The 19,558-nt window shown below is 39.0% G+C and overlaps 1 long non-coding RNA gene across 1 annotated transcript; it reads right to left on the reverse strand.

The window, feature by feature from the left end:
• Window positions 1-1,273: 1,273 nt before the first annotated feature.
• Window positions 1,274-19,012, reverse strand: LOC116703085 (uncharacterized). The gene is made up of 3 exons (XR_004335337.1): window positions 18,911-19,012; window positions 2,492-2,497; window positions 1,274-1,286 (listed from the first exon to the last, which is right to left on the reverse strand). It is a non-coding gene; the product is annotated as an uncharacterized LOC116703085 (long non-coding RNA).
• Window positions 19,013-19,558: the final 546 nt, after the last annotated feature.

Consider the following 19,558-nt stretch of genomic DNA (forward strand, 5'->3'; position numbering starts at 1 on the left):
TCTGTCTCTATGTGATATCTATTAAGTCATTGTCTCAGTACAATCGCATACCCTTAGCAGGTAGTCAATTGCTTACAGGTAGAAGCAGCCCTGTCTTTCTGTTTCCACTGTGCAGTCTCTGTGTTTTCATCTAATAAAACCTCCCCATATGAAATGTATCATTTTGTCAAATGTAAATCTAAAATTTGTACAGTTTTTTTCAAAAAGAAATACTGCAGCACACACAGAATAAAGCTTCCGATGTCTGTCACCCCTGGGACTGACTGAAGTCCAGGGTCTCCCAATATCAGCAGGGATTGGCTCCAGCCCCCTACAACACTCAAGGATAAGTGGGTAGAACAAATGGATGGACGGATGGATGAATGTACCTATATCTTTATCTTGGTCTTTATTTATAACTGAAGCGGGCAAAAAAAGTAAGTATGGTGCCAGCTGCACAGTGTTACCATACTGTAGAATATATCGAGTCTCGCATTGCCAGACCTATCTAATTTCATTTCAGTTTTTTTTTTACTTGTCTTAAACAATCAACAATGTTGCAAGACAAAACAAAATTTTTAAACCAACCCCCCCCCCGCAACTAATCAAGAATTAACAGTGTGTGTATACGTATATATATATATATATATATATATATATATATATATATATATATATATATATATAAAATTACACAATTCGAAAACTTAGTTTGAGAAGGAGCAAGCAGGCGGAAGCAAATAGCTTATTTGGTCCGGCCCCTATTTCACAAAATCATACCATCACAAAGTAAATAGATTTGCATATACAGCATACAATCTTTTAGGTCTTACAATAACTAACAACATTACAACAATAACAATACCGTTAAATTATAATTCTATTCCTGTGTTTAGGTCTATTTTCTGTATCTCCAAAGCACTGCCAAGTAAGGTCTGGCTACTCCACACATACATTCTGGGATAGCAGAAAATAACGCTCTGGGTTATTTGCATTTCTTTAAACAAAGCAAAATTGTCATGGGAAGCGCTATGCTCTGGATGCAGGAGTCGGTGGTTCTGCAAAATGGCGTCTGGAAGGAACTTGTTTTGGTGGAATATTCACAGCCCACAAAACAAAACGCCACAAACAATATTAAATTAAGTTGACTGTTCACACAATACAGCAACTTGAGCTAATTAGCTGGATACATGGTTAAACGTAACTGGCTCTTACCAATATATCGCTGTGTGTACCTTGTCCATAGCAATCTCCACCAATCAGTCCCAAACCGTCCCAGTTAGATAGTAAAGGCAGTAAACATATTACTTGTAAATCTTTAATCCCCAGACGGAACCAAGTAGACCGGCCTTCTTGCACGATCCAAATTTTCTTGGACGCCTGGATAGCTCAGCAGTCCTTACTGCAACGGCCGCTGGTTCAGTTCTGAACTGCGGCCTTTTCCTTCATGTCATTCCCCTTCCTCTGTCCTGTCAAATACATGCCTAAAATGCCCCCCAAAAATCTATAAGTGTTTAGTTTGATAACTCATAGTTTGAGGTTTTTGCTGAAGCAAACCGAGTTTGAGTAGGGCAAACACACAGAGTGGCAGGTGATGGACATCCGGTGCGGGATGTCAGGCAATTATCCTGGAAATGTCCTACCGTTGATCCAGACTATAGAACCCCTAATAGTAGGATTTTTTTTTCCTCAAACATGCTGTGGCTGGTAATGATTTTTTTTTATGTGGGGGAAGGCAAAGAAGCTTACAGAGTTTAACAAGCAGTGGTGCTACTAGAAATTCAGCCTCCTCTGACAAGATGTCACACTAGACCTCCTCACCCTGTTATCATAACAGTAGAGTATCACCTCAACAGAACCCTCCACCTCGGGGTCCGATTAAGAATACTCATTTTCATGAGACCCACTACCTGTGCCCCAAATTAAGAGACTTTCAACACCAGTGAAAATAGCCGCCTCGAGCAGCGCCTCCCCACCGAGAGGTTGAAGAAGCTCTCAATCAAATGATGGAGGGGAGTTGTGACCATGTATATTTTAATGTGCAACCAATCCAATACCTTATAACTACACTACACTAATAGATTGCCAGTTGGCTACACCAGCTGGGCTTTATTATCAACTGCCAGTTGCAGTTCAGCTGAAAATCATACTATAATTGAAAAGCTTTTTTAGGCATTAGGCTGCTATTTTCACCGCAATGAAATCTTCTTATTTTACTGAGACAGTTGTGCCCATTAAAATCTTATGGTACTATTTCATTTTGTTGACACAAAGGAACCTTTTTAACTTATGGCACAGTTCAGACCAAAACTGGCTTTCCGTTCATTTCATTGTGGTAGAGACACATGTACTTCACTTATTATTGCACTTTTTAGTTTCTACAGACTTTTGCACATGTTTCAAGCTGGACACAGCAATGCTTTGAGTTATGAGAGGTCAGTTGTATACACTAATAAGGGTGGCCTGTAAGTTGCCCTGCCCTAGAAGTTAAGTGAGAAAGATGTCAATCAACCATAGTCTGTAGTATAAACGTTTTTTTCCAAAGTAGGGGAGGTAGTCCCATGCTGTGAGGCTGTTGTGGAAACACTTGTCATTGTGGCTTGGCTTGGCATGGCACAGCTAAAGTGGACGGACCCAGGCCTGTGGAAAAAAAAACTCAATAGTCCTGAGAAAAATCAGCCAAGATAAGTGACACCAGTGTGGCTGATTTTGGCCTCGGCTGTAATGAGTTAATTGTTGACTAAAGCAAGTGAGTGAAAGCAACATGGGTTGAACAAAATGTTTTGATAACAAGAACAAACACCTAAATACCTAAATGATGTACTTGTAAGAGTGTTTCCAACAGCTATAAGTCCTTTCTTATTCCAACATGAATCAGACCCTTCAACAAACAGCATCAGGTTAGCAGCAGCCCTTTATTCCTTCTCTTGCTTACTCAATCAGACCTCAATCCATTTTCTTTTTAAAAATCTCTGTGCAGTTGTTGCTCTAGGTAAAGTTTTAAGTTAGTTGTCAAAAGGAAACCAGAGTTCCCTGGTAACTGATATTTAGACTTTATGAATTTCACATATTCTCACTTTACTAGCCAATTTGTCCATTGTAACTAGCCTAGTGTTTGTCTTTTTATCATTCCCTTATACATACAGTGTAGCTCCTGGATATGCATGTTTTTAGGGGGTTCATATTGCAGATTTGCCTGTAGTGCAGTTATACTTGGTCATTTAGAGCATGTTTTTAAAATTAGCAAATTTGTGGTCATAGCATTTGAAAAAAAAGGCTATGAGTTAAAATGATTTATTTTATTTATAATAATGTTCCTTTCCATCTACATTTCAAAATTAATAAAACTCTTGTATGACCAACTTGTAGGAGGATATCGTAGGTTTGAATTCCGGATTTAATGAAAAAATATGGATAAAGATAAAAGATGCATCTTAATATTAATCTTTTTATTAGATTATACTCTATACTATTATACTTGCTTTTTACATTTTCAGCAGTTTCAATAAATGTTGAACTTTGAGCCATAGTAGTAATTCTTTGTTTCCAAATGAGTAGAACTAAAAACACAGAAGAGCACACAGGCTCACATAACACATAACACCTACACATTATGCCCACATTATAACAGTGGGTGCTTTGTTATCGACATGAGGCTTGATTCAAAAAGTAAATCCAAGTAATTCAGTGGCAGCACAAAACAAGTGCAACACATTTAATTGCTGCATGTTATGGTGTCACTATAAGAAACAGAACAATTTCTGTTATTTAAATTAAGCCCCCTCAAAGATGAAAATATCACTGTCGACAGCTTCAGAGAGCAATAAGGAGGTGAAAAGCAATAAAGTTCTTGACATAATCGTAGGCTACTTTTATGGAGTTAAACTTTGACACTTGAAATAAATACAGACCAAGCATTTCTTCACTCTACAATGTGAGAAAAATGACGTTGACTCATCTAGCCCAGTGCAGGGAAAATGACAGATTGATCTCTCTAGATTATCTTTGGTGACCTTTTTATATGAAAAAAAGAAAGAGAAAAAAAGAAATATTTTGAATTCCCTGTATTTATCAGCTGCAGTGGTGGAAGGAGTATTCAGATGCTTTACTTAAAGAGAAGTAGTAATACCACTCTATAATAATACTCCATTACAAGTAAAAGTCCTGCTTTCAAATTATAAGTACAGAAGTACTATTAGCAAAATGTACTTGAATTAATAAATGTAAAAGTACTCGTTATGCAGAATGGCCCATTTCATAGTGGTATAGATTCAAACCACAAACATGTTGATTTTGCTTAGTTGATTAAATGATTCTTAGCATTTTTGAAGTTTAAACTAAAGCTATTTACATCTACGGAGAGTTTTGTCTGATGCAAGACATACATTTGGAACACTATGTTAAACATGAATTAGAGTATTTAATATGTAATTTTGCATATATTTGTTATATTGTGATGTTTTGTATCTAAAAACCTAACCTACAGAGTAACTATAGCTGTCAGATAGAGGTAATCGAGTAAAAAGAACAAGGAGTACCATTAGCCCCTGAAATGTAGTGGAGAAGAAGTGTAAAGTAGCATCAAATAGAAATAATCAATAAATCAAGCTGTAATAGTTGTCCTAGAAAGTACATTTGAGGGCTTTTTCATGTTGAATTTATCGCATTCACAAAATTATTGTAAAGTGAATTTTTACACCATTAATCCTACATTAAAGCACACGAGAAAACCGTTATACCCACAAGAAAGATACAGTTTGCAAAATTCGGACTCTGCATGATCATTTAACCATTTGTATCATTTCACATTGAAAAGACCGACATGTGGATGTTCTGTGTAACCTTTCATCTTACAAGGTTTTACACTTTGTCTGTGGAACTCTTATAGTGACAGAATCAATTAGTCTCCACTCAGTTGAATGTGCTAAAGAGTCTCATTTTATATTGTACAAACAATAGAGGAGACACCGCTGTGCAGGAAAAGAAAAGCAATCCTTTTGCTTCAGTGGCCCATGGCAGATAGATGATTCCACCAGGTAGATTTTGTAGTTCAGCTGAGTTGCATTGATTTGGCAGCATCGGGTGGATGTCACACATACACTGAACAATGCTCAATGACTTTGCTATCCTATTCCCATTTAAATTGCCTCTACATTTCCTTTCTGACACCTGTTTAAATCAATGCCTTCCTCTGCAGGTCATGGGCTGAATGTACTAGGCGCACACCAGCCGCCTCTCAAATCCACTAAAATCAACACAATAATTGAAATATTTTCAAGCTGATTACACCGAAGCCCGGGGCTTGGCTGGTTGCTAAGAGTATGCTCCCTAGTTGCTAGGGGGAGTAAATCATCCTGCATTATTTGATTTTTGTTACTGATATGAAACTGCTAGTCCCTCGATTAAATGTCTCACAGTCAAACACCTAGGGGATGGACAAGAGAGAAAAAAATAAAATAGTCACTGCGAACCTGTAAAATAGCATCTCTAACTTCTCTTTTCCATTGGGCTTCAACACAAATCTATCTGCTTGTTTATGTTTGTTCCTGCTGAAATAAACAAAGCTCCGCTCCTGCTCTCATTGAGGAAAAACAGAAAAGACAGCAAAATATCCAGAAATCCCACATCACACTTTGGTAAGATCATGAGTAATCTGTCTGCCTTATCAAAACAGATTGCATAGTCAAAACCATGATTTTTTTTTTTAGTAGCAATCTAAGTTTGATTTGGGCGGTAACAGTCTTATAAATAATAGTCAGTCAAATACAACAAGGGAAACATTGACTAAATAATATACTGTCATAAAAGAATCAAAGATAAATCACCTTGACTTGCACAGGGAAGGTGTTTTTTTTGCAGCAGACACCGTAGTCAATATAGTCAGTATGGTATTACATTTAGCGGGACATTTTTTGCTTTAAGTATGAGTCAGGAGCATGCAGTTTCCTCCCTGGAGTACCTTAGTTGATTATAACAAGCTTTAATACATTTATTTCTTGCATGCAAAAGAAGGGGCCACAATCTACTACACTACACCGTAGATCTGATGCTCACTGATTAAAACTGGACCCTTACTCTCATTCCATCTAATATTAATGCTGCATTGAAAAGGATTTTCTCCAAAGACTTGTCAGACATTGTGGGCTGCTCCAGCCGGCCTTGTCAAATGAGATCAGTGCTCACCATAATGGTGAGGTCAAGTGGAGGGGCAGCCTCTCAACTCCATAACAACCTGACAGCAAGCACTATATTATGCTCTGGAAGGATAGAGCGCCTAGAAGTGTGCAAGCCTACACATTACAAACTACAGACGCACTTGACACACAGCCAAGGTGTGCCATATCATTAAAAAAGTGTCAACGTAATCCTCCAAATGGGTGTCAGTTGAATTAGTTAATCTACTTAAGCAACATTAGATCCTATCTATCAAAGAAATAAACTCCCGTGAAAAGAATACAAGGCATTTAACAATATTCCTTGACCTCGGCTATGAGCTGGCACCTGATTTCGTCGTTCTACAGCCAATAGGAAAAAGCTGTCGTACAGCTCCTCTAAAGGGAGGGTGAGCGGTGATCAGGGCCCAGCTGCTAAACAAACGCCTAACCACAGATCAGAGTCACTTCATTAGCCAGCAGTCAGGTCTGGCTTGTTGTAGGTGGATTGATAAAGCAGTCCCACTCTTTTTTAATTTTTTAATTTACCAACTAGCCCATTTCTTGTAGCTGAGTTGTCTTTAAACTATGCCGCTGTTTAACTGCTTTATTCAGCCTCTGTATGAGACCATCTGGTCCCCTGTCCTGTAAGTCTCTTCTAAAGCCCAGGCCTGACAAGCAAGAGATATGTCAATGCAGTCCTCAGCACAAAGCAACATCTGCCATGCCTGACGCCCACTATTGTATGGCCATTTAATCTGTCCCCCTCCTCCCCTTAACGGCACACAACAGTTCCTGGTATTATGTTTTGCCACTCAATTAGCATTATCATCCTGCTGAAATAGAAGCCAATTTACCTTTAATGATGTGATTGTTAGATGAGTGACAGCAGTCGGTGCTGCCACTATCGCTAGATAAACGGAGTCCTGCCCCTGTTTTCCTGACTGGTCGTGCAGAGGGCTGGAAAGTCATAGCCAGCCAATCACGATGGCCTGACTTCACCCCTTCACCACCAACATTGTTTCCTTCGGTTCATAGAGGCAGTGTGCTGGAAAATTGAGTCCAGATTCATTAGGTTTTCAGTGTGCCGCTCGAGTCAGTTAAATTGATACATTTCCTAACAAAATTGAAGTGCTTTTGTGGTGCCTGCGGATGGCTGGTGACCCCACTCGGCCCACTGAGCAGCCGAAGCAAGCTGATGGATCCATTAGACCGCTTAGACTGCTTATTCCTCTCTCTCCATCTCTGACTGACACTGTAAATCTGAACCAATTTCAGACTCTAATCACCATTACAAACCCCTTCCACTGTCCATTTGTTACTCTGCAATTCGAATACACTACCTAGATTGGTCCAGAATTACCAGTTTAGAGGGGCCCTCCTGCTTTCCCATGGTTAAATGGTTCATGACTGGTCCCTTTTCTCAGCTGAAGCATAAAAGCAGTGGCTACTGGAGGAGGAGGGGGGGGGGTAACATACAGTGAAACAAAGGGCCTTGAACAATTCCCAAAAGATAAACTGGAATTAAGAAGAATGATAGATAAATGAATAAATACAAGGGCAAAATAGGAAGTGTGAAATTCAGTGAGATGACAGACAGGCCTCAAGGCCACACTGCCGGCTGTGGTAGAAGGGTGTCCCTTGAATAACAATCACTGTTACACCTCCAAAACATTTCCTCATCCACTAGCCATTTCTACCCAAGCTTTATCTGCTCAGTCAACCGCACAGCACTAGCGAAGCGGCTGGAGGATATTATTTCCCTGTTGGCCCCAGTCATATAACTCTGCTTAATATGCACTCTATAATTTAAGAAACTCAAATTATAACCCGAATACGCCTTGCTTTATATTATCTATCTAACCTTCAACTTTGTTCAACTTTGAATTAGTGACTCTGAACATTTTCACATAACAGGTAAAGAAATGCTGAAAAAAGTCTGAAAGTAAAGCCTCACATGCATTATTTATGCCCTTAAATCATAGCAGTTCAATTGAAGGGCTTATATTGAAAACCGGTGAGCTCACCCGTCAGTCTCCACATCTAATTAACTGCTGCACCTCATATCCTCTAAGTGCAGTGGAAACACATTTTAATTGATATTGAGATGTTTATGCCCTTAGAAAGTAATTAAGATTTTCAATTAATCCTGTCTTATTTCTGGACATCTTGGTTCTGTGTCCTTGAGCGTCCAGCGATTAATTCCCCAAACCTCCTCCAAATGAGGCAACTTCAATTACTTTGCACTGAATCACAACCCTGCGAGTGACCTCATCCAAGGCTGCATCATCATTTAAATTAAAGGCAATGCAAACCCAATTAAATCATAGGGCTGGTCAAATCACCAGTAGCTGACGGCTGTTTGGTATATCCCACATAGGTGAACTGGGGAATTTCCTTTTACTGTATGTCTCCTGTGGGTAAGAAGACAGGCTATTATAACACCCGGCTGCTTTAGGTTATCAATAGTTCTATAGTAATCAATTAAAACAGCCTTTTCGCAGGAAGTTGTGTTCCCTTTGGGATAAAGAAAAAGCAGTATGTGCCGTTAACGCTGACCTCTTCTCACTCCCCCGCGTCTCCATTTGCTTGTTTACTTTATTATGTCCAAACATGCACCACACTGCACTACAAAAAAATGTTTGCTCATCAGTAGGAAAAAAAGACAGACTTTATCAATCAACTCAAAAAAACGTTTGTTTCCTCTTCCCAGAATTGATAATGGTAAAAGGCAAGGCCCGATATGGAAACACAATCCATCTTCTACAGTATTTTTATACCTTTGGAATTACATCTCCCCAAACCTGAAATGTGTACATCAATATGACAACACTCTGACTGTCCAAACCTCTATTGTCATGCCAAGAATAAATAATATTTTCTCCTTGCTGCCCTTGCAGTGCAGTTTTTCTCACACATAGAATCACCTGCCCATCTAGGCAACAAAAAGCCTGCTTGGGGATTATGGTGACATAATCTTAGCAGTGGCCTGTGAGTCGGGGGCTGAATGGGTTTGAACCCTCTATGCCATGCTGAGATAACATTTGTCACCGGGGTTCCTAGGCGCCCTATTCATAGATTAGTGGACTGTCGCCTTTTCAAAATGTGAAATGGCTTTGGCACTGCTGCATGTTTATTTTCAAAAACCTGTGCCTCCAAGGATGAGGAGAGCATCTTGTCCTTTTCTTTAGAGCACCACCGCTTGGCCTCATATGAGCACATAGACATCAGCCGCCTCTGTTGTCTATGTGAATCTGTGGACAGTAAACACAGAGGAATATATTACATGTTCTTGTTGCCCAGTAGGCCTCCTGAGAGAATGCATGATATGATTAATTTTTAAGTAAAACCAGCCTGACTTCTGTTTGCGTCTTTTTGTTCTTTAAACACAGAATGCTCAAATGTCTGTTAAAGGAATATCAATATTTTTCAACAAGCGTTGGATAAGAGGGTTGATACCACTATATGTGTCAGTTAACTATAAAGTAACAGGTAGCAGCTGGTTAGCTTTACTTAGCATATATACAAGAAGCAGCAAAAATCAGCCTACCAGCAACTCCAGCATTGTTCCAGCTGAAGTGGGAAGTTGTAATTTCCGAGTTCAGTTGGATATGTCAACTGCAACACCCCCAAAGTTGTATTACCCACTTTGAAAGTAGGGAGAACTTCACCAACCCCGGCATTACAATCCAACATGGCAACTCCGAGCATCAACAGGAGTGAAAGCTGTATGAATATGCTTTTTTGAGCACTTATTTTTATCTCATTAAAATAGTTGTACACAATATGTTACTGTCCATCTTCTACCTGTGGATATGTTGCTACAGTGTACCACATAATGCATTTTTGTCAACTGGCCATGCTAACAGTGGCTAGAACCACCCTACCACCGTTTTATCAACTTGCAACGAACGCGATCAACTCAGGTGTGTAATTCCCAGTTTGGTTATGTGCTTGACTATTAACTGAGAGCAGTAACTTTCTGGAGTCTCCACTGGTTGACTGGCAACCTTTCACTGCCAAGAAATAAGCCCCCATTAAATGGCCAATTGTTGTTTTTACAGTTTGGTTTGTGTATGGATTAAAAAACAGATGTGCTAATGTGTAATCTTTCCTGGTAGGTGATTTTATCACTTTTGGACAGAGCCAGGCTAGCTGTTTTCTCCTGTTTACTCTCTGCCAGAAAGTGAATAAGCATATTTCCTAAGTATTGCTATAAGCGATAAACATTTTCTAGCCGTTAAACGTGGCGTCAAGTGAGTGTGAGTCATGAGTGATTGGTTATTTTTTATTGAAATTCATTCAGAACAGGAGATTTGGGGATGTGCACCATACCGCTTCAACCTCCGCTGTCCCTCTCTAAACATCCAGTGTATTATTTGAGCACGCTTCAAGGGGTCTTTAATCAGCCCGAGCGGTCCCCACAGTTAGCATTTAAAGCGAATCTTTGCATCACAAAAGGGTGGGATGTGTAAATGAGATGTGACATTTTATTTGTGCAGGGCTATGCAGCAAATAAATAAATATCAGGCCATGACAGACAGAGACTGCTGGGAAAATCTCCTCTACATTGCACTCACTGGTTAACTGTCACAGCATTAAATTGACTTTCACATTGACATGTTGCCTTCCGATTGGTTAGCAGATGTAAAAAGAGGAAACACTTGCCAAACAGTTTCCAAGAGCATGAAATTGATATTGTGAATCATATGTGACAGTGACTCTTCTGCCCTATAATTGATCTACATTAAGGCTACAAGGCTTCAGCCTGTGATTGGAAAACGGGGCACATCATGGAGCTCTGTGTATCCCTGGCTGGCAGACAGAGGAGTTTATTCTTGCACTGGAAAGATTACATCTTCAATTTTACCTTGGGTGTATAGACCTCAGTGGGCCAGCAGATATCTCTGTATAAGTGGGACCTTACTTATTGCTCTTTCAAGTGGTAGATCTATCCATTCACTCTAATTAAATTGAGGTTTTTATTCTGGTTCTTCTAATCCAGAGTCAAGTGTGTTGGGACTTGGATGATGTGATTTGAAAGGGAATACTCTTGAATCACTGAAACACTGTTATCTCTTCTCCACTATTGAAATAAATTTGAAAATGAGGTTTGTGCTCTTAAGCACCACACACTCAGATGACCTGAACCGAGTGCTTTGATGTAAAATGTGTTCTAGTAAAGCAGAAGGATATAATGGAAAGCAAAAGCCTTCAATCAGCACCTACCATCTTTTTTAAATGAAATGAAATTACAGGAGAAGGGGCTAAAACCAGATCTCAGCAGGGCTTAAAAACAACATTGCTTTCTATTTTTTACTTATTATTTTTTGGCCAAACAAACACAGCATTATCATGTTGCAAAAACCTTATCGTATGTGCCAGATTGGGGAAAATTCTAAATCAGAAATTCTAGCCAACAAGGGAATTTTAGTGCCAGATCCTTCTGCGAGAATGTTAATAAATGAATGAATGAATAAATAGATAAATTAGTTGAATCTGTAAGTTGAGTATGACCTCTTCTGGCAATCCTAGGGTCCATCTGGCTGAAGGTAAGCCCTCCATCTCAAAAGCACTAAAGCATCCATCACTGCACTATACAGCCTATCTGCTGGGAGAATTCATGCAGTTTGGTCTTTAAGATCCTGATCAGGACGATTCTTGATAAAGCTTGTTCTAGCTGGGTCTTACCTATGAGTCATTTACAGCACGATCACCCTTATCTTTGTTGAGCTGGGCTCCCTTGGCTACTCGGAGGCCTCTGTTTAACCCTGGCCCTCACATGGCTTCACCGCCAAACACAAAAGCCACTCGTAGCCAAAGATGCTTGTTTGTCAGGGATTAAAGGTATTTTCCCTGCCTCTGTCGCAGCATCCCTATTGGGCACCAGCAGCCCTCTAACTCAGGTCATCGCTCTCATCACCAAACTGAAGGCCACTTTCCAAGTTACATTGGCTCACACAAACCTGTGCAAATCATGCTGGACAAATATCAGAGCAGCCAACTGCTCCAGTGAGAGAGAAAAAAATGACAGAAATAAAAAAATAAAAGTTTAATATGCAGTCTAGATGTGTGTTAAAATCATGAGAAAATGAAAATATCTGGGTTGAGATCAAAGCTATGGGAGAAATGTTGCAAGAATATGGCGGAAAAGAATGGGACAATGAATATATTTTAGGCAATTACCTCAGAGAGCAGAGTTCCATAATTTGTCTGCCAAGATAAAAGTAATCCACAACACAGAAACTAAAGAGCTGATTTCATAATGGATATTTTATTCAAGTCCCTCAAAAAGAAAGAAGAGCCTATTAAATTTCCAATTTTAATTTATGACTTAAGAAATTATTTTGCACCTCAGTGAAATTACCAAAGGCATCCTGCAATATATCATGCAGGATGACACATTGAACTTAAAAAATACTCACATTACTTTGTACTGTAAATGCAGTCCATGTTTTTTCATTTTATTTAAAAAAAAGAATATTTGTTGACCCATCTATGTCACTGCTATGCAAGAAAGGATTGACTTATGAAGTGGAGCTGGTGAAACAGTGAAAAAAATGGTCGTCATCAATATTTCATAGAGGGACTCAATAAGGCTTGCTATAGGTGGAAGTGTTGTCTCTATATCGAGTATATTTACATTTCTTCCTCATGGGAACATGCATGCATGTAGGGCTCCTATCCCCAAAAGAAATATCACAGTAAACTAATCATAAAGCTCTGACACCAACATCTCTCACATCTGTGTATCCCGAAGTGGAATACTCTTCTTTAAACTAATTGCCAACGTTAGCTGTACTGTGCACATCCACTGAGACATCATTCAACATGTCTTCACCACTTTATTAACAATGATAAAAAAAAAATAGTCATCATCTCAGTGTTTTTGTTGTTGCAAAGTCAACAGGGGATCTCATCTTAGGCCTTGATTTGGATAATAGACTAACAACAATTGTGTAACCCCGATTCCGTCTATTTAGGCTTACATTCATTACCGCTAAAATAGCCTAAATGGATGTCTAAACGGCAGCTCATAAACAAACAACAGCGGGGTGGGAATGGTCTTTGCTATTGAGCAAAGTATGACACTCCGGGGGTTTGCGGATGGGATCTCTCCATAGTGACAAGATGTAATCAGACACGTCCCTGCTGAAATCTATCCAGGTTACACAATACACACAGCAAAGAAGACGGAATTTAAAAAAAACATGTGGCTTTTGACCTTAAATGCATGTAGCCTACTAAAACAAAAAAAAGCAATTCTGGCAAAGATGTGACAAAGGCAAAACCTTTGAGAAAAGGAGGAAGTGGGTAGAAATACAGAAAAGAAGAGGGAGGGCTAAAATATGGGTGTATATGCTGGTGTGTATTTGTCCATGTAAGGCCAAGAGGGAGAGATAAATAGGGAGATGGGGCTAAAAAGAAAGGGGGTGACAGAAGAAGTGAAGGAAGTATTGGGGTCACACTGATGGGCACTGAATTGTGTTGTGAATTGAATGAACTCATCTTTAAGAGACTACTGTGTATTTCCCCTTTATTGAGAGAATAGTCATATTAACATCCTGTTCTCTTTGCAAAGCAAAGCCATATCCGATGATGATTGGGTTTGGGAAATGCTCTGATGGAAAAATAGAGCCTATTGCATCCACATCACCATCTCACACCACATTGGCATATGCGGCTCACTGCTTCCCACTTTTGGCCAAAATTGAAGAGCTTGCACAGAGGAAAATAAATAGATGGTTGAATACCAATGGCCTCTGCCACTGAACCTTTTATCAGTGGGAATCTAACAGCCGTGCCGTTTCAGAATTTCAGTTTAGCTTCCGATTACGGTATGTCCCGGCATTTTATTCCCTACATCTCTATGCTTCATAGCCTTCAAACACTTCTCGGTAACTACCTATTATCCAACAGTTCCACTCCACTGACCCTGCCAATAAAACTTTTCATATCCTTATAAATGAACTCAATTGCCGCGTTCTAAACATTTACACTGCACTAACAGATCATCTCCACACCTTGGAATTGACTAAATTCCCTTTTCCTTATGAATATATAGGAGAAGATTAGAGATATGATAGCTTTTCAGATTGCTGCACCCAGTAAAATTAGTTTAGTGAGCATTTACAGACTAAATTGGAACCATTAAATAGCGGATTGAATTGATGGCACATTCATTGTCTCTCCATCGGTATCACTGTAAAATCAATTAGCCGTCACTTTTCCATTCCCAATAAAGTATGATTGTCAGCTACGGATGAATAAAGAAGACCCTGACAGCCACTCAGACCAGAACACCATGTGAAAACAAATCTCTGTGTAAGGGCTGGCAAATGTGATCTGTAATTCTGCAAAAAGGCACAATTGTCTTCATCAAAAGGCCACTATGCATAGGATGGGCCATTAGTTTAAAAATGTACAACATCAAAGTGATATTGAGAACAGGGCAGGCTGCAACAATTGTTTCAGTGCAACAATAAGTAAAGAATGATCATTGAATTTGTATTATTCATTCAGAAATTCTTTTTACTGGCATTTTGAAGGTCATGTATAGAATCTTGTTAAATATAAGGCAGCTTTGCAATACTGTGACAGACAAAAATGTTTTAAAAGTTTCCAAGTGATTAGAAGTGGTCAGAATGACCACGGCAACACCATAAATATCTATAATTTTTTAAATAGACAAAATATGATGTTGGCTTAGACATGCTGTGAAAACATCATTATATAGCCGTGTTACAATGCAAAAACATTACTGCACAGAAAATATTAAATATTGTGTTTTTTTATCATGTAATATTTTTTTAATTAATAAATGGAACATCGTTTGTTTAACCAAACACTCAGCTGTTCAGTTTGGTTGCAAATCAAACAGCATTATGTCTGTCAATTTGCCAGAGGCAATGCTAAGTGTCCTCTGAGATCAAGACTTTCATCTAATTTTTTCTTCTAATGAAATCAAATAGGGTCTCCCAATATCCCTCATCACAAGGCTTTGTGCAATATCTGCACTGAGAGCTCCAACAGCTGAAGAGCCCCCCTTTTTATTTTCTCTGTATAGAGTAACATATGAACATGCATATGAAAATTACCAGAGGCAGCAGCATCACATATGCTATTATGCCATAGATGGCACAATGAAACAATGCCAGTTTTCCATTAAGCCATTTTGTTGAATTGATAGAACAGCTGAAGCATTTTTTTTTTCTGGATATGGCAACAACAGATTAAAACAATGTGGCCAACAGCCTGATGGACTGCAAGCCTTGTGACCTTTAAGGCCTGCCAACAATTACTAGCCAGGGCTCCAAAACACTGATGCTAATACAGTGTGTCAATGGTGGTTTCTTGATTTAATGCAGAGTTACCATTCCTCTTGCATTTTTGCACACAATTGGCAAGTTTCAATGAATATTACTAATATTGCATCACTTTAAAAGTGGGGCAATATTTTTTAAACTTTGCTGAGCTAAACCTTCATCACAGAAAATGTTGACAACAAGATCAAAATGTTCATTCCTGCATTTTACTTTAAAAAAAACACAAAAAAAAACATTGTTCACTAAAGCAAATGAAAATTCAATCGTTTTCTTTCCCAATAAGTACAAAATACGCCTCTTTAGTGTCCTGAAGGAAATGATTAAATGCAGCAAAAATTTACAGGTATTAAATCCATTGTCAGGACCACATTGCTGTAATTTAAAAAAAAATGATGAATCCTCATCTCCCCGCTGCAATTACTGTGGTGTGCATTGTATTGGCAGAGGATCGGTTATCTCCACACAAAGTAAAGGGCTTTAAGATTCTCAGATGAAAGGTGAGATGGAAATGTGATCGGGTATTATTGCTTCATGTTATCAACACTTCAGCCTCCAGTATATGCACTAATACATTAGATGCTCATCTCAGAGGTAAATTCTTTGATTTCATGAATACAAATGGTTGTTCACAATAGGCAGGGTAAGAATTCAATCTATATCAATCTGATTCAGCGACTATTCCAGGCCCTGAGAAGAGAATGAAGGGATCCAGCGCCAGCCTTGAGATATGAGCCCAGTGTTTGGTTAGTGCAAAGAGAGAAGGTATAATAAACCACCAATAGCTGCTGTGCTCTCAGATATGGTGTGAGATTGACAATGTTTAAGGAGGCAGGCCGAGCAGCGTCAGGGTCAGAGGATGTCCCAGGTAGCAGATCAACCTCAGACAAACCGAGGAGCTCTTTAATGTTCAGGAACTAGTGGAAGGTGAGAAAAGCTTAGATGGGGCTTTCTCATGAACCTGGCTGACCTGGGGGAGACGCTGTAGGGGAGGCCTGGGGCTTCAGTGGAAAAATAGACAACTGATGTTTGGTAGCAGGTGGGGTGCTGCTCTGTCCACAGGTGCTGCACAGATGCCTCCGAAGCAGAGCAAGCACCAGTTATCCAGGGACACTGGGACCCACTGGAGTCTCCTGATTCAGTCTCACCCACAGCCCTCACATCTGCTCAGCCATTCACTAGCAGTAATTACACATGGCACCGGGTGGGCACATGATGGATGCTGGGAAACAAGGACAGAAATCTGACATGATTTTGTCTTTAAGGTCCAATGACAACAAATTATGTGAGATTCTTTTTTTATTCATCTTCATTATAATTAAAATGATGTTTTGAATCAAGAAGTGAGGTCAGGCCCAGCTGTTGTTTTCCAAGGAGATTTTTCAAGATGTTCAGTATTTCAAAGCCATAATGGAGAATAAATGAAATGTATGAGGAAATGCTGTCCAATTGGTGTCATAATTGCTATTTGGAGGATTCATAATTACAGAGTGCAGCCATCAGATAAAGGAGTGCTGATAAAAAGGAGTTGGGATGGTAATGGAAATCTGTTTGGAGAGGAATAGTTTCTAATAAGTAATTTTGCCTAATAAACTATAACCGATTTAATCTCCACCTTATCAGGCCAAGATTTCACCACTTTTCTTTTTAATTGGCTATTTTGTAATCCCGCTTCCCAGCAGAGCGGATGGTCTCTCTCCCTCTCCTGAGAGTTAGCATGAAATCAGTTTAAAACACTGTGTCAATCTCATTCTGAAGTGGCCATCTGGCCAGTGTACAGAAGCTGGGGATGGCACGCTGAACCATGGGGTCTCTGTGAGGCAATCATCAGCAGATTTACACAAGGTGTTAATGCAAATTTAATAGAGACTTCCTATCAGCCACTTTAATCTTCCATGTGTTCTCAGTGTCAGCCTGACCAAAACCTACACTACACCAGGACATCGTGCTCATTGCTTACAGACAACACATTCAGCTGCTGCAGCTCCATGTTTTTTTGTTTTTTTTCTTCTTAAACATTTACATATATCGTATCATGAGTGGAGTGGCAGTAAACATCATTGCAAGTAAACATATTGTAAAACACTGGGAAGATGTGAATTCAGTCGCTCACCTACACAACTGCATGGTATTGGAAACACACTTTTAGGTTTTTTAATTAGCTACTCTACATCTGATTTTTTTAAATTCACAGTATATACTGTATAAACCCCAATTTCAGAATTGTAATATAACAGTTCCTGCTGAAAAAATGGTGGCCCCATTTCAGGTTTTTGAAAAGCAGTGCTTCGATGGATTAAAGAAGTCTAAATTGTTGATGTAAGTGCCAACATAACTGATCCTTCAACAGGGATTTCACATGGATTTTAATGCTGTAAAATGGATTTTGGCTTATGACTCAACCAGTTTCCATCCACAGGACAAACAAACTGAAGTGAAATGTGGGTAATAGTGGTAGACATAGATTATACTTTATTCATTGCCGATATTAAACGCACAGTATGCACGAGCACAGCTCCAAGAGTGCAGACGTGTACAGCAGAAGTAGCTTGCTGATTTTATGGTAACTGTTGGGCCCAAGACACCAAACAATAGAACCAATATTTTGTTCTTTTAGACAACACCTCTTCACTACTCTAGCAATTGACATCAATGGGTTTTTTGTCGGTACAGTCTCATTCAATTAAAAAAATCCTGCCTTTTAATGAATTGCATTTTATAGGTTGTGGTTAATAATTGCATCCAAAACCCAGTGCGAGAATTACTCTGGAACTCTGCTGTATAGCATTGAGATTGGTTTACAAAAGTATGTCTATTCCCTCTATTCATTAAAGTGTAATATATCATGCAGGGCCATAGCTAGAAATCCTGGGATCCTTGAAAGAATATTGCTCTGGGCCCTGCTTAATTAATTCATACACCCTGCTAAGATTTTTATGGTCCTTCTCCAGCTGTGGGCCCCTAATATTATCCCCACCTTTCACCCTACTCCATTTGCACTGGCTTTTCCCAGATACAATCTTTAGTTCCAATTAGGGAAACATTGAGCATTTTGAACGTGTGCATGATAAAAACAATGAAAACCAAATGGAAAGGCCAGAAGCCTTATTGTGTCTAAAAATGACAGCAAAAAAGCCTAATATTGCTAACATGTTTTCACACTTGGCACACTTAGCTTATCAATTCAGCTTGCACGGTACAGTATGTGCTCCTTTTTCTCTGTAACATTATTCACCAGAAAAAGAAAAAAAAAATTAATAAAATGTCACATTGGGTTTATGAACTATCATGTTCATCAGACAATTTGCATAACTGTATAGAAGAAACACATTCAAATGTAGGTGTAACATTGTGTGTAGCACAAACTCACCATTTATTTCGTTGTTACTTGTTAATAGTGTAACTATAATTTATTGTTTAATTACTGTACTTGTGTGTTAGGTGACTTAGAATTACTTATTATATATTTAAGTTTTTCAAGAATCGGTTTAGGAATCGTTATCGTTTTAAAAGTACTGGTTCGGCATCGGAATCGTAAAAATCCAAATAATACCCAATTCTACTTATGGGGCATTTTTTGGGAGTAAGAATAGTGAGATACTAAGAACACAATTGACTTGACTACAGGTGAAGTGAAGCTTGGTTTGTTTTGTGGAGGCTCCTAAATGGGAGAGCAAGACCTGTCAAAGAAACAATTGTTTTCCTTCTTTTTTCCTTCTAGCCCAAATGCGTTCCTCTTCCCATTAATGCTTTCAGTGCTGAGGCAAACAACAAGAGACACTTCTACTTTTGTTCCTGTCTTTTTGTCTGTCTTTCAATTTCATGTAATAATTAATCCACCATCATTTTGGTATTTGCTCCTTCATCTGTTCTTGTGAGTCGTGAAAATGTTGAGGACAGTGGAGTTCAAGTGCAAGATAATAGTGTAGCTCCTTAGCAAAAGAACACTTGTGCTTCAGTTCGCAGACAGTAAATAGACATTAGAGACATTGTCTTGCTCTCTTTATTATTTGCCTTGCCCCTGTCAGGCCCTTTGTTGTTTCATAATGCAGCTCCACAATGCCACTACACCAATCACATACAAGATGCATCAGTAGTCTTTAG

The sequence above is a fragment of the Etheostoma spectabile genome, chromosome 15, assembly GCF_008692095.1.
Source record: "Etheostoma spectabile isolate EspeVRDwgs_2016 chromosome 15, UIUC_Espe_1.0, whole genome shotgun sequence".
NCBI classification, from domain to species: domain Eukaryota; kingdom Metazoa; phylum Chordata; class Actinopteri; order Perciformes; family Percidae; genus Etheostoma; species Etheostoma spectabile.